The sequence below is a fragment of the Bufo gargarizans genome, chromosome 7 (assembly GCF_014858855.1).
Source record: "Bufo gargarizans isolate SCDJY-AF-19 chromosome 7, ASM1485885v1, whole genome shotgun sequence".
NCBI classification, from domain to species: domain Eukaryota; kingdom Metazoa; phylum Chordata; class Amphibia; order Anura; family Bufonidae; genus Bufo; species Bufo gargarizans.
In genome coordinates this window covers 94,652,609-94,675,878 of record NC_058086.1, presented here as the reverse complement: position 1 = coordinate 94,675,878, position 23,270 = coordinate 94,652,609, and the positions used below count along the sequence as shown (strand labels likewise).

Sequence of the window (23,270 nt, the reverse complement as noted above, 5' to 3'; positions counted from 1 at the left end):
TGACATAGCCCCATCTCTAGTGTATCTAGAGACTGTGCAGAGCGAGCGAAAACATCTTCAAGTTTGTAGCTGTACTGTCCTGCCAGGTCATCTACAACTGTCTGGATATGAGCTTCAGACACTAGGCTGTCACCCGACTGAACTCTCGTCTCGTCAGATATAGCTGTCATCTGGTCGCTATTAGTAACCACTTTAGTTTTGCTGGGTCTTGACATGGTAGCCTCACTCTCGGAGTTGATAACTGTCACGGCACATATGCCACTTATACTGCTCGTGTCATTATTAACACTGGCCTCTAGGGGCACCCATGAGTCAATTCCCACCTGGGACATTTTATTAACACAGTAACATAGTACATAAGGCCGAAAAAAGACATTTGTCCATCAAGTTCGGCCTGTCATCCTGCAAGTTGATCCAGAGGAAGGTAAAAAAACCCTGTGAGGTAGAAGCCAATTTTCCTCACTTTAGGGGAATAAAAATTTCTTCCCGACTCCAATCAGGCAATCAGAATAAATCCCTGGATCAACGATCTCTCTCTAGTAGCTATAGCCTGTAATATTATTACGCTCCAGAAATACATCCAGGCCCCTCTTGAATTCCTTTATTGTACTCACCATCACCACCTCCTCAGGCAGAGAGTTCCATAATCTCACTGCTCTTACCATAAAGAATCCTCTTCTATGTTTGTGTACAAACCTTCTTTCCTCCAGACGCAGAGGATGTCCCCTCGTCACAGTCACCATCCTGGGAATGAATAGATGATGGGATAGATCTCTGTACTGACCCCTGATGCATTTATACATATTAATTAGATCTCCTCTCAGTCGTCTTTTTTCTAAAGTGAATAACCCTAATTTTGATAATCTTTCAGGGTACTGTAGTTGCCCCATTCCAGTTATCACTTTAGTTGCCCTCCTCTGGACCCTCTCCAGCTCTGCTATGTCTGCTTTGTTCACTGGAGCCCAGAACTGTACACAGTACTCCATGTGTGGTCTGACTAATGATTTGTAAAGTGGTAGGACTATGTTCTCATCACGGGCATCTATGCCCCTTTTGATGCAACCCATTATCTTATTGGCCTTGGCAGCAGCTGCCTGACACTGGTTTTTGCAGCTTAGTTTGCTGTTTATTAAAATTCCTAGATCTTTTTCCATGTCAGTGTTACCGAGTGTTTTACCATTTAGTATGTACGGGTGACTTGCATTATTCCTTCCCATGTGCATAACTTTACATTTGTCAGTGTTAAACCTCATCTGCCACTTATTTGCCCAAGCCTCCAATCTATCCAGATCGCTCTGTAGTAGTATACTGTCCTCTTCAGTGTTAATTACTTTACACAGTTTAGTGTCATCTGCGAAAATTGATATTTTAATATGCAAGCCTTCTACAAGATCATTTATAAATATATTGAAGATAATAGGGCCCAATACTGACCCCTGAGGTACTCCACTAGTGACAGTGACCCAATCTGAGTATGTACCATTAATAACCACCCTCTGTTTTCTATCATTGAGCCAGTTACTTACCCACTTACAGATGTTTTCTCCCAGTCCGAGCATTCTCATTTTATATACTAACTTTTTATGTGGTACAGTGTCAAATGCTTTGGAGAAGTCCAGATACACGACATCCATTGATTCGCCGCTGTCAAGTCTAGAACTTACCTCCTCATAGAAACTGATTAAATTTGTTTGACATGATCGATCCCTCACGAAGCCATGCTGATATGGCGTTATTTGCTTATTTCCGTTAAGATGCTCTAACATAGCATCTCTCAGAAAACCTTCAAACAATTTACCCACAACAGATGTTAAACTTACCGGCCTATAGTTTCCAGGCTCTGTTTTTGGACCCTTTTTGAATATTGGCACCACATTTGCCATGCGCCAATCCTGTGGGACATTCCCTGTCAACATAGAATCTGAAAATATCAGAAATAAGGGTCTGGCTATGACATTACTTAATTCCCTTAGGATACGGGGGTGTATGCCATCCGGTCCTGGCGATTTGTCTACTTTAATCTTTTTAAGTTGCTGTTGCACTTCTTCCTGGGTCAGACAGGACACTTTTAATGGGGAATTTATTTCAACATTCGGCATGTCATCTGACAGTTTATTTTCCTCAGTAAATACATTGGAGAAAAAAATATTTAACAGCTTTGCTTTCTCCTTGTCGCTCTCTGCGAATCCCCCCTCATTACTCTTTAACGGGCCGACACCTTCAGATTTATACTTTTTAACATTTATAGCATTGAAGAACATTTTAGGGTTAGTTTTACTCTCTTTGGCAATTAATCTCTCGGTCTCTAGTTTGGCCGCTTTTATTTGTTTTTTACATGTTCTATTTTTTTCCTTATAGTTTTTCAGTGCTTCCGTGCTACCTTCCTGTTTTAGTGTTTTATATGCTTTCTTTTTGTCATTTATTGCTTTCTTTACAGTTCTGTTTATCCACATTGGTTTCTTTTTGTTCCTTAACCTTTTATTCCCATACGGTATGTACCTCTTACAATGAGATTTTAGGATGCTTTTAAAGATATCCCATTTTGTGGCTGTATTTTTATTTGTGAGGACTTTATCCCATTTAGTTAGGCCTATGGCCTCTCTTAGTTGGCTAAATTTAGCTTTTTTGAAGTTTGGTATTTTTGTTCCTCCCTGTAGAAACGCTCTGATTATTAATCATAGAAACCTGTGGAGACTGCACATCCACCTCTAAAACATGTGGTACACCCTCTAGCCTCGCCACATTGTCTACAATGGGGTCTCCTAGCGGGTGTTTCTTCAACATTTATCAATACTTTTTTATCAAACACATGTTTACCAACAGGGGGAGCTTTTTCCATAATCACAGCCTGCAAAGGAAAAGGCATGTCATTATCACATATTTCACATGCCTTCACATTTCCATTATGCATTTCGGCAAACATGGTACCATCACTTTGCACCTTATCTGCACCCTTGTTCTCAATGTGCAGCTCCTTCACATTATCATTTAAAGGGACAGGTACAGGTTCTGCAGGAGTTTTGTCACTCTCTGCAGAAGTGCCTCCATTACTTAAAACGTCGAAGCATAAGAGGAAAATACGGCCCACCATCCCCTCATGTATGAGCGTATTTGAAACATCAGGTCCACAAGTACCAGTTCTCACAGGAGACTCTCCCTCAGTGAGAACCACCTGATAGTCCATATTATTCACACAATTGTCCCTAACATGTAACACTATCAGTCTCTGGGGTGGCCATCATGCTACATCTTACCCGGGCTAGCGTGGGATCTCTGACTTTCACCACCCCAAATCTAGCTTTGATCACAGGCTCTTTGGGCAACCCAGAAACCTTCTCCCCTGCAGGTTCCCTCGAGGGAGTAACCACAACAGGCTTACCCGCCTGTTCAGACACTGCGATTTTCCCAATGTCATACACTTCCGAGACGGTTTTTCGCCTCAGTGATTTTTTTTGTTACTGACCCAGCCGGCTTCCACTGCTGCCGACTCACTGGATCTGCCACACAACTATTAACAGGAACAGTCTTACCGCCTGACGTCATGGATTCGGGAGATGACCGTATTCCCAGGACATCTCTACCAAGATCACCAGCCTTCTCTTGGTTCCTGGTATTCCAAACACCGGCAGACTCCTTACTGCAAACGTTGCCACCGGAAACAGCATGGCATGAAGTCCCGACTTTTCCTGGACGGTCACTCCAGCCGCACTCTTTAGGACTTTGCGCACATGTGCAGGAAACTTAGGATCTCCTGAGAGCCGCACCGCTCTCCACCTCCTTTTCTTCCCGGTGGTTGCCCTTGGCAACATCACACATCTTTTCCTCTGGAACTCCAGCCGCACAACTCAAAGCCTTTTTTCCGCGCCATAGCTGCCAGAAGAACGGAAAGTCTTTGCCGAGCATAAACTCCACTTCCAGGGTCTCACATTTTAAGAGCTCCCATTGCCTAGGGCCATAGTCTGTGATAAAGGTCAGAGACATGGTGACATCTGTCTCTGGCCCCCTCTTTAGAAAGTCCAGTACTTCAGGGTTAACCCAGGACACCCATTGGCGGGAATCTAAAGTGACCCACAGCGGGATTCCCCCAAGCACCAACTCGCAGGATCTTTCTGTATCAGATCATCTGACCACACAATCATCCATTGCATAGTCCTGCTGCAGGTGGATCTGCACAGACCTCATAGTGACAACAATAAAAACATTTTTTTGTTTTTGTTTTTGTCTGGGCTTCTGGCCCTTTAAATCTCTGCACCACAGCAAAAAAATAGTCCACAATAGCAAGAGCTGCACCTGCTCCACCAAACAAACAGGCTTCCCGCCCTTTAACTCCACACACTGCAAAACAGTTTTCAGCAGCACCATTGCCCTTCTCTCATGGACAACTTGCCCGCATCCGACACCAATTGTAAGGGATCGCCTCTTATTCAGGGGTCATTCTCACAGATATCTTCAGGACGCCAAGTTTAAGATCCAAACACGGTGCTTTATTGTGGCACATCCGCATAAACATAAACAACAATACAAAATAATAAACACTTGCCCGTCCAGGCTCTAACTAAACATACTGTAATATTCCTGACTCACCTAAGTCCCTGTTCACACCCTGTGAACACATGCGGCTTTCTGAGCCAATGTCTCACAGCCTCCTGGCTGTACAGAGCACAGTACGCCCACTGTCTCCAGTCCAGTGTCTCAGCACACATGGGGAATAGTGGTTTCTCAGCCCTCCTGGCTTGGACCACACAGAGCCTCCAGGCCTCTGTCCACATGCAACACACTCCCTGCTTGCTGACACCCTGGGAGGTGCTTTGTGCCAGCCTGATTACTTCCAGCTGGTCTCGCCTGTGGTAGAATAGGGATGTGGACTGAACTATCCACTCCTTCCTTGCCTCTACCCTGCGTGAGACCTGTCACTGTCTCACAATATATATATATATATACTCACCTAAAGAATTATTAGGAACACCATACTAATACGGTGTTGGACCCCCTTTTGTCTTCAGAACTGCCTTAATTCTACGTGGCATTGATTCAACAAGGTGCTGATAGCATTATTTAGAAATGTTGGCCCATATTGATAGGATAGCATCTTGCAGTTGATGGAGATTTGAGGGATGCACATCCAGGGCACGAAGCTCCCGTTCCAACACATCCCAAAGATGCTCTATTGGGTTGACATCTGGTGACTGTGGGGGCTATTTTAGTACAGTGAACTCATTGTCATGTTCAAGAAACCAATTTGAAATGATTCGAGCTTTGTGACATGGTGCATTATCCTGCTGGAAGTAGCCATCAGAGGATGGGTACATGGTGGTCATGAAGGGATGGACACGGTCAGAAACAATGTCCGGTAGCCTGTGGCATTTAAACGATGGCCAATTGGCACTAAGGGGCCTAAAGTGTGCCCAGAAAACATCCCCCACACCATTACACCACCACCAGCAGCCTACACAGTGGTAACAAGGCATGATGGATACATGTTCTCATTCTGTTTAAGCCAAATTTTGACTCTACCATTTGAATGTCTCAACAGAAATCGAGACTCATCAGACCAGGAAACATTTTTCCAGTCTTCAACAGTCCAATTTTGGTGAGCTTGTGCAAATTGTAGAATCTTTTTCCTATTTGTAGTGGAGATGAGTGGTACCCAGTTGGGTCTTCTGCTGTTGTAGCCCACCTTTCTTTCCCATTCTGACATTCAGTTTGGAGTTCAGGAGATTGTCTTGACCAGGACCACAACCCTACATGCATTGAAGCAACTGCCATGTGATTGGTTTACTAGATAATCGCATTAATGAGAAATAGAACAGGTGTTCCTAATAATTCTTTAGGTGAGTGTATATATTTTTTAAATATATATACACTGCTCAAAAAAAATAAAGGGAACAAAAAAATAACACATCCTAGATCTGAATGAATTAAATATTCTTCTGAAATACTTTTTTCTTTACATAGTTGAATGTGCTGACAACAAAATCACACAAAAATACAAAAATGGAAATACCTGCGCTCCCTGGACTTTGTGTGGCTGTCATGGCCCATAAAAGGTAGGAACTAGTGTTAGGGACCACTCATGAAGGCAACCTTGACGCGGTGAGTGGCTTATTACGCTTTGGCCAAAATGTACACCAATGCCTTATTCAACATCCAGCATAAAGGCAGGGCAGAGTGCTGGTTGCAGTGTGCGATTGCATTTTGTGTTTTTACATTTATATCTCTATTTCGCCATAGCAATCTGCACCTGCTAGGGGTTGTGCGGGCTGAAATTTTCCATATTTTTCTCTTTGTAGTACGTATTGGAGGCGTGGCGATCTCCAAGCAGTCAAGCACACCTGTCCAGTTAATCTGCCCCCTGGAGGCTGGTTTTAAAGTCAGTATAAAACTGAGTCTGCTTATACAGCACCTACCAGTAGCCATTAGGCTCCAGGAGAAGTATAAAGTGGGCTCAGCATGCATGTGAGTACTTGCATCCCTGGATCCGATGAAAGCTGTAATGGCACCAGACGGGGTTAAAAGCAGAGTGTGCTTGGCATGCATGCTGTACCTGCGCTCCCTGGACTTTGTGTGGCTGTCATGGCCCATAAAAGGTAGGAACTAGTGTTAGGGACCACTCATGAAGGCAACCTTGACGCGGTGAGTGGCTTATTACGCTTTGGCCAAAATGTACACCAATGCCTTATTCAACATCCAGCATAAAGGCAGGGCAGAGTGCTGGTTGCAGTGTGCGATTGCATTTTGTGTTTTTACATTTATATCTCTATTTCGCCATAGCAATCTGCACCTGCTAGGGGTTGTGCGGGCTGAAATTTTCCATATTTTTCTCTTTGTAGTACGTATTGGAGGCGTGGCGATCTCCAAGCAGTCAAGCACACCTGTCCAGTTAATCTGCCCCCTGGAGGCTGGTTTTAAAGTCAGTATAAAACTGAGTCTGCTTATACAGCACCTACCAGTAGCCATTAGGCTCCAGGAGAAGTATAAAGTGGGCTCAGCATGCATGTGAGTACTTGCATCCCTGGATCCGATGAAAGCTGTAATGGCACCGGACGGAGTTAAAAGCAGAGTGTGCTTGGCATGCATTCTGTACCTGCGCTCCCTGGACTTTGTGTGGCTGTCATGGCCCATAAAAGGTAGGAACTAGTGTTAGGGACCACTCATGAAGGCAACCTTGATGCGGTGAGTGGCTTATTACGCTTTGGCCAAAATGTACACCAATGCCTTATTCAACATCCAGCATAAAGGCAGGGCAGAGTGCTGGTTGCAGTGTGCGATTGCATTTTGTGTTTTTACAAAAATGGAAATTAAATTTTTTAACCCATGGAGGTCTGGATTTGGAGTCACACTCAAAATTAAAGTGGAAAAACACACTACAGGCTTATCCAACTTTGATGTAATGTCCTTAAAACAAGTCAAAATGAGTCTCAGTAGTGTGTGGCCTCCACGTGCCTGTATGACCTCCCTACAACGCCTGTGCATGCTCCTGATGAGGTGGCGGACGGTCTCCTGAAGGATCTCCTCCCAGACCTGGACTAAAGCATCTGCCAACTCCTGGACAGTCTGTGGTGCAACGTGACATTGGTGGATAGAGCGAGACATGATGTCTCAGATGTGTTCAATTGGATTCAGGTCTGGGGAACGGGCGGGCCAGTCCATATTATCAATTCCTTCGTCTTGCAGGAACTGCTGACACACTACAGCCACATGAGGTCTAGCATTGTCTTGCATTAGGAGGAACCCGGGGCCAACCGCACCAGCATATGGTCTCACAAGGGGTCTGAGGATCTCATATTGGTACCTAATGGCAGTCAGGCTACCTCTGGCAAGCACATGGAGGGCTGTGCGGCCCTCCAAAGAAATGCCACCCCACACCATTACTGACCCAGTGCCAAACCGGTCATGCTGGAGGATGTTGCAGGCAGCAGAATGTTCTCCACGGCGTCTCCAGACTCTGTCACATCTGTCATGTGCTCAGTGTGAACCTGCTTGCATCTGTGAAGAGCACAGGGCGCCAGTGGCGTATTTGCCAATCTTGGTGTTCTCTGGCAAATGCCAAACGTCCTGCACGGTGTTGGGCTGTAAGCACAACCCCCACCTGTGGATGTCAGGCCCTCATATCACCCTCATGGAGTCTGTTTCTGACCGTTTGAGCAGACACATGCACAATTGTGGCCTGCTGGAAGTCATTTTGTAGGGCTCTGGCAGTGCTCCTCCTGTTCCTCCTTGCACAAAGGCGGAGGTAGCGGTCCTGATTCTGGGTTGTTGCCCTCCTACGGCCTCCTCCACATCTTCTGATGTACTGGCCTGTCCCCTGGTAGCGCCTCCATGCTCTGGACACTACGCTGACAGACACAGCAAACCTTCTTGCCACAGCTCGCATTGATTTGCCCTCCTGGATAAACTGCAGTACCTGAGCCACTTGTGTGGGTTCTAGACTCCGTCTCATGCTACCACTAGAGTGAAAGCACTGCCAGCATTCAAAAGTGACCAAAACATCAGTCAGGAAGCATAGGAACTGAGAAGTGGTCTGTGGTCACCACCTGCAGAACCACTCCTTTATTGGGTGTGTCTTGCTAATTGCCTATAGTTTCCACCTGTTGTCTATCCCATTTGCACAAGAGCATGTGAAATTGATTGTCACTCAGTGTTGCTTCCTAAGTGGACAGTTTGATTTCACAGAAGTGTGATTGACTTAAAGTTACATTGTGTTGTTTAAGTGTTCTCTTTATTTTTTTGAGCATATATATATATATATATATATATATATATATACAAACCTGATTCCAAAAAAGTTGGGACACAATACAAATCGTGAATAAAAACTGAATGCAATGATGTGGAGGTGCCAACTTCTAATATTTTATTCAGAATAGAACATAAATCACGGAACAAAAGTTTAAACTGAGAAAATGTACCATTTTAGGGGGAAAATATGTTGAATCAGATTTTCATGGTGTCAACAAATCCCCAAAAAGTTGGGACAAGGCCATTTTCACCGTTGTGTGGCATCTCCCCTTCTTCTTACAACACTCAACAGACGTCTGTGGACCGAGGAGACCAGTTTCTCAAGTTTAGAAATATGAATGCTCTCCCATTCTTGTCTAATACAGGCCTCTAACTGTTCAATCGTCTTGGGTAGGGATGAGCGAACCCGAACTGTATAGTTCGGGTTCGTATCGAATTTTGGGGTGTCCGTGACACGGACCCGAACCCGAACATTTTCGCAAAAGTCCGGGTTTGGGTTCGGTGTTCGTCGCTTTCTTGGCGCTTTTTGAAAGGCTGCAAAGCAGCCAATCAACAAGCGTCATACTAATTGCCCCAAGAGGCCGTCACAGCCAATGCCTACTATTGGCATGGCTGTGATTGGCCAGAGCACCATGTGACCCAGCCTCTATTTAAGCTGGAGTCACATGGTGCCGCCCGTCACTCTGTTCTGATTAGCGTAGGGAGAGGTTGCAGCTGCGACAGTAGGGCGAGATTAGGCTGATTAACTCCTCCAAAAAACTCCATCCAGTGATCGATCTGCAGCTGTGGATGATTGAACTGCTGCTATTGAATTGCTCACTGTTTTTAGGCTGCCCAGAGCATTTTTCAGTCACTTTTTTCTGGGGTGATCGGTGGCCATTTTGTGTCTTGTGTTGCGCCAGCACAAGCTGCCACCAAGTGCATTTAACCCTCAATGGTGTGGTTGTTTTTTGGCTAAAGCCTACATCAGGGTCAAGCTGTCACACCAAGTGCATTTAACCAGCAATAGTCTGTTTATTTTTTGGCCATATACTACATCAGGGGCAAGCTGCGCCTGTCACCAAGTGCATTTAACCCTCAGTAGTGTGGTTGGTCAAGCTGTCACACCAAGTGCATTTAACCAGCAATAGTCTGTTTATTTTTTGGCCATATACTACATCAGGGGCAAGCTGCGCCTGTCACCAAGTGCATTTAACCCTCAGTAGTGTGGTTGGTCAAGCTGTGACACCAAGTGCATTTAACCAGCAATAGTCTGTTCATTTTTTGGCCATATACTACATCAGGGGCAAGCTGCGCCTGTCACCAAGTGCCTGTATTAGTGTAATACGGTACCTAAATAGATAGCCAGATAGTGTTAGGTGTCTGTAAAAAAAAAGGCCTGAATTTGAATTCAATACATTGGGCCAAATAATATTTTTGTTGTTGTGGTGAACGATAACAATGAGGAAAACATCTAGTAAGGGACGCGGACGTGGACATGGTCGTGGAGGTGTTAGTGGACCCTCTGGTGCTGGGAGAAGACGTGGCCGTTCTGCCACATCCACACGTCCTAGTGTACCAACTACCTCAGGTCCCAGTAGCCGCCAGAATTTACAGCGATATATGGTGGGGCCCAATGCCGTTCTAAGGATGGTAAGGCCTGAGCAGGTACAGGCATTAGTCAATTGGGTGGCCGACAGTGGATCCAGCACGTTCACATTATCTCCCACCCAGTCTTCTGCAGAAAGCGCACAGATGGCGCCTGAAAACCAACCCCATCAGTCTGTCACATCACCCCCATGCATATCAGGGAAACTGTCTGAGCCTCAAGTTATGCAGCAGTCTCTTATGCTGTTTGAAGACGCTGCTGGCAGGGTTTCCCAAGGGCATCCACCTAGCCCTTCCCCAGTGGTGGAAGACATAGAATGCACTGACGCACAACCACTTATGTTTCCTGATGATGAGGACATGGGAATACCACCTCAGCAAGTCTCTGATGATGACGAAACACAGGTGCCAACTGCTGCGTCTTTCTGCAGTGTGCAGACTGAACAGGAGGTCAGGGATCAAGACTGGGTGGAAGACGATGCAGGGGATGATGAGGTCCTAGACCCCACATGGAATGAAGGTCGTGCCACTGACTTTCACAGTTCGGAGGAAGAGGCAGTGGTGAGACCGAGCCAACAGCGTAGCAAAAGAGGAAGCAATGGGCAAAAGCAGAACACCCGCCGCCAAGAGACTCCGCCTGCTGCTGACTGCCGCCATCTGGGACCGAGCACCACAAAGGCAGCTTAAAGGAGTTCCCTGGCATAGCACTTCTAAAAACAATGTGCTGATGACAAGACCCGAGTGGTTTGCACGCTGTGCCATCAGAGCCTGAAGCGAGGCATTAACGTTCTGAACCTTAGCACAACTTGCATGACCAGGCACCTGCATGCAAAGCATGAACTGCAGTGGAGTATACACCTTAAAAACAAGGAAGTCACTCAGGCTCCCCCTGCTACCTCTTCTGCTGCTGCCGCCTCGGCCTCTTCTGCTGCTGCCGCCTCGGCCTCTTCTGCTGCTGCCGCCTCGGCCTCTTCCTCCGCCTCTGGAGGAACGTTGGCACCTGCCACCCAGCAAACAGGGGATCAGGGCCGGACTGGGACAAAAAATAGGCCCGGGCATTTTTGACTGAGCAGCCCAATCACATGACCCCCAACAGGCCCCACCCCCTTGCAGTCTAGGGGCGGAGCCAAACCCGGAAGCACAATTGAGGGGCAGGGCCAGCCACCAGTAAGATAGGAAGGCTTCAGCCAACACACAAGCTTTGCAACAATATAGGAAGCTACAGAAAAGTCTTATAATATCCTCAGTGGATCTCAACCTCCCCATCCTCCACACCCTGTACAGGTCAGTGCCCCCGAAATTGCACTCACAGTTCTCCAGCAACTCTGGCAAATACCACCTATACCGTACAGGGTGGGTTTACATCTGCGTTATGCCATTCCGTTATAGGTTCAGTTTCAAACGGAATATAACGGAATGGCCAGATGGAATGCAAAACGGAAACCTTTAAGGGTCCATTCACACGTCCGTTGTTTCTTTCCTGATCTGTTCCGTTTACAGATCTGGACCAGTTCTGAACCCATTCATTTTCAATGGGTCCTGAAAAAAAAATCTGACATTGAGCTGTCCGATTTTTTTCAGGACCCATTGAAAATGAATGGGTACGCAACTGGTCCAGATCTGTTCCGCAAAAAACGTAACAGATCAGGAAAGAAACAACGGACGTGTGAATGGACCCTAAGAGACATTCCGTTTTGTTCTGTCCTAATAGAAGTTTATGAGAAATCAGTCTGGGTCCCCTTATGCAAGACAGACTTTGTTTTCCGTCTTGCATAACAGGAACCAGATGGATCCGTTTTGATTCCCATAGACTTTTAAGAGGACGGAGAGCAAACGGAAAGCCTCTTGCAGAGTCTGCACTGTACGAGAGAGAGATAGCAGTGGCTGTGAAGGGAAGAGTTCCAGAGCACAATGACAGCCCCAGAGCCTTTCTGCTGCCTGACCGACTGTATGCTGCCACAGCGCCAGCCCAGCCTGCAGGACATCAGAGAGGCCTGGGGGCCACATTACAGCACCACTACATTTACTTATTATCAAAAAGCATCATACATAACCAAGCAAAAGCCAGAATATAATAAAAGACAAAAACATTAAACTACATTTATAATAAAACAATTTACTTACAAAAGAAGCTATTCAGTCGTCTGCTGTACCGTCCTCTGCTTGCTTCCACTGATTATGTGCCCTCCTTTCTGTCTCTCCTCAGTGCGCAGGCGCACTGTTATGGGGGATCTGTGGATGACAGTATGACACACTGTTATGGGGGACCTGTGAATGACACACTGTTATGGGGGACCTGCGGATGACACACTGTTATGGGGGATCTGTGGATGACAGTATGACACACTGTTATGGGGGATCTGTGGATGACACACTGTTATGGGGGATCTGTGGATGACACACTGTTATGGGGGACCTGTGGATGACACACTGTTATGGGGGACCTGTGGATGACACACTGTTATGGGGGACCTGTGGATGACACACTGTTATGGGGGACCTGTGGATGACACACGGTTATGCGGGCATCTGTGGATGACGTACTGTTATGGGGGATCTGTGAATTACACTATTAATGGGGAATCTGTGGATGACACTATTATGGGGGCATCAGTGGCTGACGCACTGTTATGGGCATCTGTGGAGGACACTCAAGTGTTATGGGCATCAGTGGATGACACACAGTTATGGGGGCATCTGTGGATGATGCACTGTTATTAACAGTGCGTCATCCACAGACCCCACCCCATAACAGTGTCATCCACAGATATCCCCTTAATAGAGACTGTTAAGGGGATATCTGTGGATTGCATGGCACTGTTATGGCGGCATCTGTGGATGACACTGTTATGGGTGGCCGGGGGGATCTGTGGATGACACACATATATGGCAGCGCAAGCATCTTGTGCTATATATATGTGTCATCATCCACATGATCCACAGATATCTCCCCCCCCCATAACAGTGTCCCTCCCTATTGTAAGACAGACCCCGCCGTTCCTTATGTAAGTGAGCTATTGAGCTTGTAAATAAACTTGTGCAAAGTATATGAGTAGTTAGTAACTACTCATATACTTTGCACAAGTTTATTTACAAGCTCAATAGCTCACTTACATAAGTTACTATCTAATAATTCATCAATCACTATCATCACTAACTTACTACCTTGGTCCAAGGCCCTTGGACAGTCAGTGGGCAGGTGGCAGCTGGTGGGTGGCTCCAGTCCCGCTCTTCAAGTTCAAACTGGGCGGCCGGCGGCAGCGTAACATGACGTCACTCACTACGTAACGCCGCACGCGCATGCTCCTCCCACTTTATTAATGAGGGCAGAGCAGGCGCGTGACGTTGGAGTGAGCGACGTTACGCTGCCGGCCGCCGGAAGATGGGAGGCAGAGCATGGAGGCGGAGCACAGGAGGCGGAGCACAGGAGGCGGAGCAGTCACAGTCAGTATCTCTATGTGTCTGTGGGCTGGCAGGAGGCGGAGCAGTCACAGTGACAGGGGTGTGATTAGGCCATACCCGGCCGGCAGTCACGCGGCACACCCACTCGAGCCCTGAGGCGGCCCTCCTGAGGCGGCCCGGCCCACCGGGCAAATGCCCGGTCTGCCCTATGGCCAGTCCGGCCCTGCAGGGGATGTACCACCAACACCACCACCTCCGTCAGCAAGCATCTCAAGCATGTCACACGGCAGCGTTCAGCTCTCCATCTGACAAACATTTGAGAGAAAGTGTAAATTCCCACCTAGCCACCCTCGATCCCTGGCCCTGAATTCCAGCATTTCTAAACTACTGGCTTATGAAATGCTGTCATTTAGGCTGGTGGACACAGACAGCTTCAAACAGCTCATGTCGCTTGCTGTCCCACAGTATGTTGTTCCCAGCCGCCACTACTTCTCCAAGAGAGCCGTGCCTTCCCTGCACAACCAAGTATCCGATAAAATCAAGTGTGCACTGCGCAACGCCATCTGTAGCAAAGTCCACCTAACCACAGATACGTGGACCGGTAAGCACGGCCAGGGAGGCTATATCTCCCTAACTGCACACTGGGTAAATGTAGTGGCGGCTGGGCCCCAGGCGGAGAGCTGTTTGGCGCACGTCCTTCCGCCGCCAAGGATCGCAGGGCAACATTCTTTGCCTCCTGTTGCCACCTCCTCCTTCTCGGCTTCCTCCTCCTCTTCTTCCACCTGCTCATCCAATCAGCCACACACCTTCACCACCAACTTCAGCACAGCCCGGGGTAAACGTCAGCAGGCCATTCTGAAACTCATATGTTTGGGGGACAGGCCCCACACCGCACAGGAGTTGTGGCGTGGTATAGAACAACAGACCGACGAGTGGTTGCTGCCGGTGAGCATCAAGCCCGGCCTGGTGGTGTGCGATAATGGGCGAAATCTCGTTGCAGCTCTGGGACTAGCCGGTTTGATGCACATCCCTTGCCTGGCGTATGTGCTGAATTTGGTGGTGCAGAAGTTCATTCACAACTACCCCGACATTTCAGAGCTGCTGCATAAAGTGCGGGCCGTCTGTTCGCGCTTCCGGCGGTCACATCCTGCCGCTGCTCGCCTGTCTGCGCTACAGTGTAACTTCGGCCTTCCCGCTCACCGCCTCATATGCGACGTGCCCACCAGGTGGAACTCCACCTTGCACATGCTGGACAGACTGTGCGAGCAGCAGCAGGCCATAGTGGAGTTTCAGCTGCAGCACGCACGGGTCAGTCGCACTGCAGAACAGCACCACTTCACCACCAATGACTGGGCCTCCATGCGAGACCTGTGTGCCCTGTTGCGCCGTTTCGAGTACTCCACCAACATGGCAAGTGGCGATGACGCCGTTATCAGCGTTACAATACCACTTCTATGTCTACTTGAGAAAACACTTATTGCGATGATGGAAGAGGAGGTGGCCCAGGAGGAGGAGGAGGAGGAGGAGGGGGAAGAGGGGTCATTTTTAGCACTTTCAGGCCAGTCTCTTCGAAGTGACTCAGAGGGAGGTTTTTTGCAACAGCAGAGGCCAGGTACAAATGTGGCCAGCCAGGGCCTACTACTGGAGGACGAGGAGGACGAGGATGAGGAGGAGGTGGAGGAGGATGAGGATGAAGCATGGTCACAGCGGGGTGGCACCCAACACAGCTCGGGCCCATTACTGGTGCATGGCTGGGGGGAAAGGCAGGACGATGACGATACGCCTCCCACAGAGGACAGCTTGTCCTTACCCCTGGGCAGCCTGGCACACATGAGCGACTACATGCTGCAGTGCCTGCGCAACGACAGCAGAGTTGCCCACATTTTAACGTGTGCGGACTACTGGGTTGCCACCCTGCTGGATCCACGGTACAAAGACAATGTGCCCACCTTACTTCCTGCACTGGAGTGTGATAGGAAGATGCGCAAATACAAGCGCACGTTGGTAGACGCGCTACTGAGAGCATTCCCAAATGTCACAGGGGAACAAGTGGAAGCCCAAGGCCAAGGCAGAGGAGGAGCAAGAGGTCGCCAAAGCAGCTGTGTCACGGCCAGCTCCTCTGAGGGCAGGGTTAGCATGGCAGAGATGTGGAAAAGTTCTGTCAACACGCCACAGCTAACTGCACCACCACCTGATACGCAACGTGTTAGCAGGAGGCAACATTTCACTAACATGGTGGAACAGTACGTGTGCACACCCCTCCACGTACTGACTGATGGTTCGGCCCCATTCAACTTCTGGGTCTCTAAATTGTCCACGTGGCCAGAGCTAGCCTTTTATGCCGTGGAGGTGCTGGCCTGCCCGGCGGCCAGCGTTTTGTCTGAACGTGTATTCAGCATGGCAGGGGGCGTCATTACAGACAAACGCAGCCGCCTGTCTACAGCCAATGTGGACAAGCTGACGTTCATAAAAATGAACCAGGCATGGATCCCACAGGACCTGTCCATCCCTTGTGCAGATTAGACATTAACTACCTCCCCTTAACCATATATTATTGTACTCCAGGGCACTTCCTCATTCAATCCTATTTTTATTTTCATTTTACCATTATATTGCGAGGCTACCCAAAGTTGAATGAACCTCTCCTCTGTCTGGGTGCCGGGGCCTAAATATATGCCAATGGACTGTTCCAATGTTGGGTGACGTGAAGCCTGATTCTCTGCTATGACATGCAGACTGATTCTCTGCTGACATGAAGCCAGATCCTCTGTTACGGTACCTCTCTCCTCTGCCTGGGTGCTAGGCCTAAATATATGCCAATGGACTGTTGCAGTGGTGGCTGACATGAAGCCTGATTCTCTGCTATGACATGCAGACTGATTCTCTGCTGACATGAAGCCAGATCCTCTGTTACGGGACCTCTCTCCTTTGGCTGGGTGCTGGGCCTAAATATATGCCAATGGACTGTTGCAGTGGTGGCTGACGTGAAGCCTGATTCTCTGCTATGACATGCAAACTGATTCTCTGCTGACATGAAGACAGATTCTCTGTTATGGGACCTCTCTCCTCTGCCTGGGTGCTGGGCCTAAATATCTGACAATGGATTGTTGCAGTGGTGGCTGACGTGAAGCCTGATTCTCTGCTATGAAATGCAGACTGATTCTCTGCTGACATGAAGCCAGAGTCTCTGTTACGGGACCTCTCTCCTCTGCCTGGGTGCTGGGCCTAAATATATGACAATGGACTGTTGCACTGGTGGCTGACGTGAAGCCTGATTCTCCGCTATGACATGCAGACTGATTCTCTGCTGACATGAAGCCAGATCCTCTGTTACGGGACCTCTCTCCTCTGCCTGGGTGCTGGGCCTAAATATATGCCAATGGACTGTTGCAGTGGTGGCTGACATGAAGCCTGATTCTCTGCTATGACATGCAGACTGATTCTCTGCTGACATGAAGACAGATACTCTGTTACGGGACCTCTCTCCTTTGGCTGGGTGCTGGGCCTAAATATATGCCAATGGACTGTTGCAGTGGTGGCTGACGCGAAGCCTGATTCTCCGCTATGACATGCAGACTGATTCTCTGCCGACATGAAGCCAGATTCTCTGTTACGGGACCTCTCTCCTCTGCCTGTGTGCTGGGCCTAAATATCTGACAAGGACTGTTGCAGTGGTGGCTGACGTGAAGCCTGATTCTCTGCTATGACATGCAGACTGATTCTCTGCTGACATGAAGACAGATTCTCTGTTACGGGACCTCTCTCCTCTGCCTGGGTGCTGGGCCTAAATATATGCTAATGGACTGTTGCAGTGGTGGCTGACGTGAAGCCTGATTCTCTGCTATGACATGCAGACTGATTCTCTGCTGACATGAAGACAGATTCTCTGTTACGGGACCTCTCTCCTCTGCCTGGGCCTAAATATTTGCCAATGGACTGTTGCAGTGGTGGCTGACGTGAAGCCTGATTCTCTGCTATCACATGCAGACTGATTCTCTTCTGACATGAAGCCAGATCCTCTGTTACGGGACCTCTCTCCTCTGCCTGGGTGCTGGGCCTAAATATATGCCAATGGACTGTTGCAGTGGTGGCTGACGTGAAGCCTGATTCTCTGCTATCACATGCAGACTGATTCTCTGCTGACATGAAGCCAGATCCTCTGTTACGGGACCTCTCTCCTCTGCCTGTGTGCCGGGGCCTAAATATCTGAGAATGGACTGTTCTAGTGGTGGGTGACGTGAAGCCAGATTCTCTGCTATGGGACCTCTCTCCAATTAATATTGGTTAATTTTTATTTGTGCTCGGATCGGCTATCAGAAAGGTGTCCCTAACCTATCTAACCCTATCTTGCAACAAGCAGTAGAATTGTGCCATAACTGCTGCGATAGGGCAGCCTAAAGGGGGCCACCCCTATATGAAGTGACTGTAAGATGGCGTGGGTGGGTGGGTGAAATCAGCTGAATCATCATCAGCCTAGGCCTGCAGGAGCCTATAAATAGCCTAGTACCTACCCAGCCTGGCCTCACAGGTGCAAGTAAGTAGCCGTGTAATCAGCCTCTCCTCTCACAAATACAGCAAAATACTTTTGCTTAACACTTGTGCTCGGATCGGCTATCAGAAAGGTGTCCCTAACCTATCTAACCCTATCTTGCAACAAGCAGTAGAATTGTGCCATAACTGCTGCGATAGGGCAGCCTAAAGGGGCCAAAAAGCATAGACCTTATTTAGAGTAAACATATACATACCATTAAGACACCCGCTTTGAACGCAGAAGACTCTACCCGATGAAGGTGCGGAATATACCGTACATATCAGCGACTTCTATATACCTTACCTCTTTGTCACGTGCCGTTGTTTTTGGCGGTAGCTAAAGTTGATGTTTTGAAAGAGCGGTCGGTAGTCAAAACGATTTACCCCTATGTTGATGATCATATGAACATATTACGAGAAGGTCTGAACCCGGGAGCTGCGGACTGAAGTAACAATGGTGAATGTGATAGAAGACTTAATGAAGTCCAACCATTCGCTAAGGGCCCTGCTCGGACACCAACTATTGCTGGTAGCAAATACTTCACCTATACTTCTTCCCCAGGCCACTGCTTAAATTATTTCTTATTATTTATAAAGGACCCAAAAGTTAGAAGATGGCATATGCCGCTTAACTCTGATAATGGATCGGGACTTCGTAACCGCCTGTAGTCGTGACAGGACTTCGTAACCGCCTGTAGTCGTGACAGGACTTCGTAACCGCCTGTAGTCGTGACAGGACTTCGTAACCGCCTGTAGTCGTGACAGGACTTCGTAACCGCCTGTAGTCGTGACAGGACTTCGTAACCGCCTGGCGCGAGAGACCCTAATGGCGGGGCCAGGCGCCAGTGAGGGAAGAAACGTAAACCTGAAAGAAAGCTGCTATGTTCATCAGGGGAACGGTATCAGAGCGGTGCACTGACTCCCCCAGAAAAATACTGAGTAAACATGATGTAGCAATGAAAAGGAAAATGCAGCCTTAAGTGGAAGCCGAAGTGATGTATGAACAGGTGGGTGAACGCAGCTGTGGATGTGAGTAGTGCCTAAAACATGGTATGGGCCCAGCTGTGAGCATGAAGAGCCCGGTATAACGCAGCTGTGAATGCAATCTGAGATGACAGGGTATCAATGTGATGCAACAGCAACGCATGAACGCAGCTCTAGTGGTGAACAGAGTATAAATTGGGAATGCAGTTGTGATACACCATGTATGCTGCTCCTGTAGTTGTGATAGGATCTGTTGTGTCTGTAGACGTGACAGACTTTGTCAATTGCGCCTTATTACTGTACCTCCTACTGGAAGACAGACCGATACCCAGGCCGGACACCAAACCCTCAGCCAGAGTTTGTAGATGAAGTAAGCCTGCCTTGGGAGAAGGTGATGTCCGCAAAGGCAGGCTTGAGATGACTGCTTAAAAAACCCAACAACCTAGAAAATAAAAGTCAGAGAAAACGACAATGTGAGAGAGGCTCTAATGGCGCGAGACACCACAAGAAAATTGTATTGCGAGTCAAATATAACCGAGCCATGCGAGCGGGTCTGAGGGCAGAAAAGACATGGAACCTACTTGTGGTGGGACCACGTAGCCGGCCTCGAATGGCGGAGTTTATGTCTGTAAAATTTAACTGAGAAGCCATGCGTGGGAGACTAAAGGTGGAGCGATGCGTGAGGGACTCGAATGGCTGAGTCATACGTGTAAACTGAAATGGAAAAGCCATGCGCGAGACTCTAATGGTGGAGTCATACGTGTAAACTGAAATGGAAAAGCCATGCGCGAGACTCTAATGGTGGAGTCATAAGTGTAAACTAAAATGGAAAAGCCATGCACGAGACTCTAATGGTGGAGTCATACGTGTAAACTGAAATGGAAAAGCCATGCGCGAGACTCTAATGGTGGAGTCATATGTGTAAACCAAACGGAGAAGCAATGCGTGAGAGACTCTAATGGCTGAGCTATGCGTGAGAGACGGATGGCAGAGTCGTGTGTAACTAAAACGGAGAAGCCATGCGTGAGACTAATAGCGGAGCCATGCGTGAGACTAATAGCGGAGCCATGCGTGAGACTAATAGCGGAGCCATGCGTGAGACTAATAGCGGAGCCATGCGTGAGACTAATAGCGGAGCCATGCGTGAGACTAATAGCGGAGCCATGCGTGAGACTAATAGCGGAGCCATGCGTGAGACTAATAGCGGAGCCATGCGTGAGACTAATAGCGGAGTCATATGTGTAAAACTAAAACAGAGAAGCCATGCGCGAGAGACTAATGGCGGAGTCGTATGTGTAACACTAAAACGGAGAAGCCATGCGTAAAAGACTAACAGCGGAGCCACGCGTGAGCGACTAATGGCGGAGTCATATATGTAAAACTAAACAGAGAAGCTATACGTGAGAGACTAATGGCGGAGTCGTATGTGTAACACTAAACGGAGAGCCATGCGTGAGAGACTCTAATGGCGGAGTCGTGTGTGTAACACTAAAACGGAGAAGCCATGCGTGAGAGAGTCTAATGGCAGAGTCCTATGTGTAAAACTAAACGGAGAAGCCATGCATGAGAGACTAATGGCGGAGCTGTATGTGTGACACTAAAACGGAGAAGCCATGCATGAGAGACTCTAATGGCGGGGTCATACGTGAGAGACTCTAATGGCGGAGTCGTATGTGTAACACTAAAACAGAGAAGCCATGTGTGAGAGACTAATTGTGGAGCCATACGCGAGAGACTCTAATGGCGGAGTCGTATGTGTAAGACTAAAACAGAGAAGCCATGCGTGACAGACTAATGGCGGAGCCGTACGTGTTACTAAACCGGAGAAGCCATGTGTGCGACTCTAATTGCAGAGTCATGCGTGTGAGACTAATGGCAGAGCCCTGTGTGTAAAAGTTGAACGGAGAAGCCATGTGTGAGCGACTAATGGCGAATTATTATTATTATTATTTTTATTTTTTTACCACTTATGCAGCACCAGTATGACTTGTGGACTCTCATAACCATGACCCTCTCCGACAATAAACCTCAGACGCTAACCAGCCTACAACCGTATTGTACCCCTAACGAACAACATGAAGCACGGTCATCGGGCCCCCGAAGCCATGTAGCCCCCCGAAGCCAAGAGACTGACCTGGATGACCTTACAGTGATGATAAGTAATCAAAACGTGAGCCAGACCTAATAAAAAATGCATATACATTAATGATCTGAACCACGTGCCTAGATGAAACATTAAACCAACCGCAAAATTGAACCAGATGGGAGAAAAATGAAGAGCCAGAGGCATTACGGTTCGCTAAGAGAAGACCCTTTGTCGTGACAAACGAATGAACAACTGTGAAAACATAGTAGGAACTTACTCCTATTGGCCCACAGTCCGCTAGGGAGCTATTTGGTTAACTGGGGCAGGGGACCAATCTGAGTAACTGCAAACCAGAAGTAAAGGAGACCAGTCTGAGTGAATGCAATCCAGGACTAAAGAACACAATTTTTTATTTTTTTTAAGAAATGCAGCTTTAAGTGGAAGCAGAGTATAACACATAATGTAAGAACAAGTGAGTGAACGCAGCTCTGAATGTGAGTGGTGCCTAAAACATGGTATGGGCACGGCTCTGAGTATGAGCATGAAGAACATGGTATGAAGCAGCCGTATGAATGCAATGTGAAAGTGCACAGAGTATTAATGCAATGCAACAGCGGACGCATGAACGCAGCTCTAGTAGTAAATGGTGTATAGGACAAAACGTAAATGCAGACACCTCGACGAAGCTGTGCGTGAGAGACTCTAATGGCGGAGCCATGCGTGAGAGACCTATTCTAGGCACATGCTACACCAATAACAATATGCAATAGCCTCCAACAAGCCCCTAAACAGCCAGACAAACTATACTAACAACAGTCATTTTGACCATTAGCGCCCAACTCTGCTTTGTCCAAGCATATGCGCATACCGCAATGTGTGTCTCGTCCAAACAAGTCTGATTTGCCCGTGAACACCAGCACTCGCCTGGCACTTCTGCCGCTGCCAAAGTGTGAACGAGCCTCCGCACAATGTAGCTGCTTTTTTTTTTTTTTTTTTTTTTTTTCCCCATTGATCCACATTTACCATCACTTAAACACAGCACGTGTGCTTGAGCCAACTGCAGACACGCTCCCCGCATGTAAACCAGGTACCAGAAAACATACAACCATGCCCACTCTAAGCACATGCTACCCCAATACTGTATGCATTGGCCCCACCAGGCCTCTGAAATAGCCGGACAAACAATACAACCATCGTTCAACCCTTGGCGCCCAACTCTGCTTCATCCCAGAGCACTACATGTGGTGGACCGCAGCGTGGGTCCCGTGCAACAACTCCGATCCTACCATGAATACCAGCGCCCTCCTGAGACATTCTGCCGTCGCCCAGCCGTAAGGAGCCTCCACACCATGCTGCTGTATCCTAGAACTGACTCAGAGGTAGTGAAATCAGCTGAATCATCATCAGCCTAGGCCTGCAGGAGCCTATAAATAGCCTAGTACCCACCCAGCCTGGCCTCACAGGTCCAAGTAAGTAGCCGTGTAATCAGCCTCTCCTCTCACAAATACAGCAAAATACTTTTGCTTAACACTTATTTTATTTTTATTTTTATTCATTTCCCTATCCACATTTGTTTGCATGGGATTTGCCTACATGTTGCTGCCTTTTGCAGCCCTCTAGCCCTTTCCTGGGCTGTTTTACAGCCTTTTTAATGCCGAAAAGTTTGGGTCCCCATTGACTTCAATGGGGTTCGGGACGAAGTTCTGATCGGGTTCGAATCCCGAACCCGAACATTTCCGGGAAGTTTGGCCGAACTTCTCGAACCCGAACATCCAGGTGTCCGCTCAACTCTAGTCTTGGGCCTTCTTTGTTGCACCTTCCTCTTTATGATGCGCCAAATGTTCTCTATAGGTGAAAGATCTGGACTGCAGACTGGCCATTTCAGTACCCGGATCCTTCTCCTACGCAGCCATGATGTTGTGATTGATGCAGAATGTGGTCT

The 23,270-nt window shown here is 47.9% G+C and overlaps 1 protein-coding gene across 2 annotated transcripts in view; it reads left to right on the top strand.

Moving 5' to 3' along the window:
• Positions 1 to 23,270, top strand: part of NTMT2 (N-terminal Xaa-Pro-Lys N-methyltransferase 2) — a 404,223-nt gene that overhangs the window by 142,381 nt on the left and 238,572 nt on the right. The gene's annotated exons all lie outside the window — the stretch shown is intronic.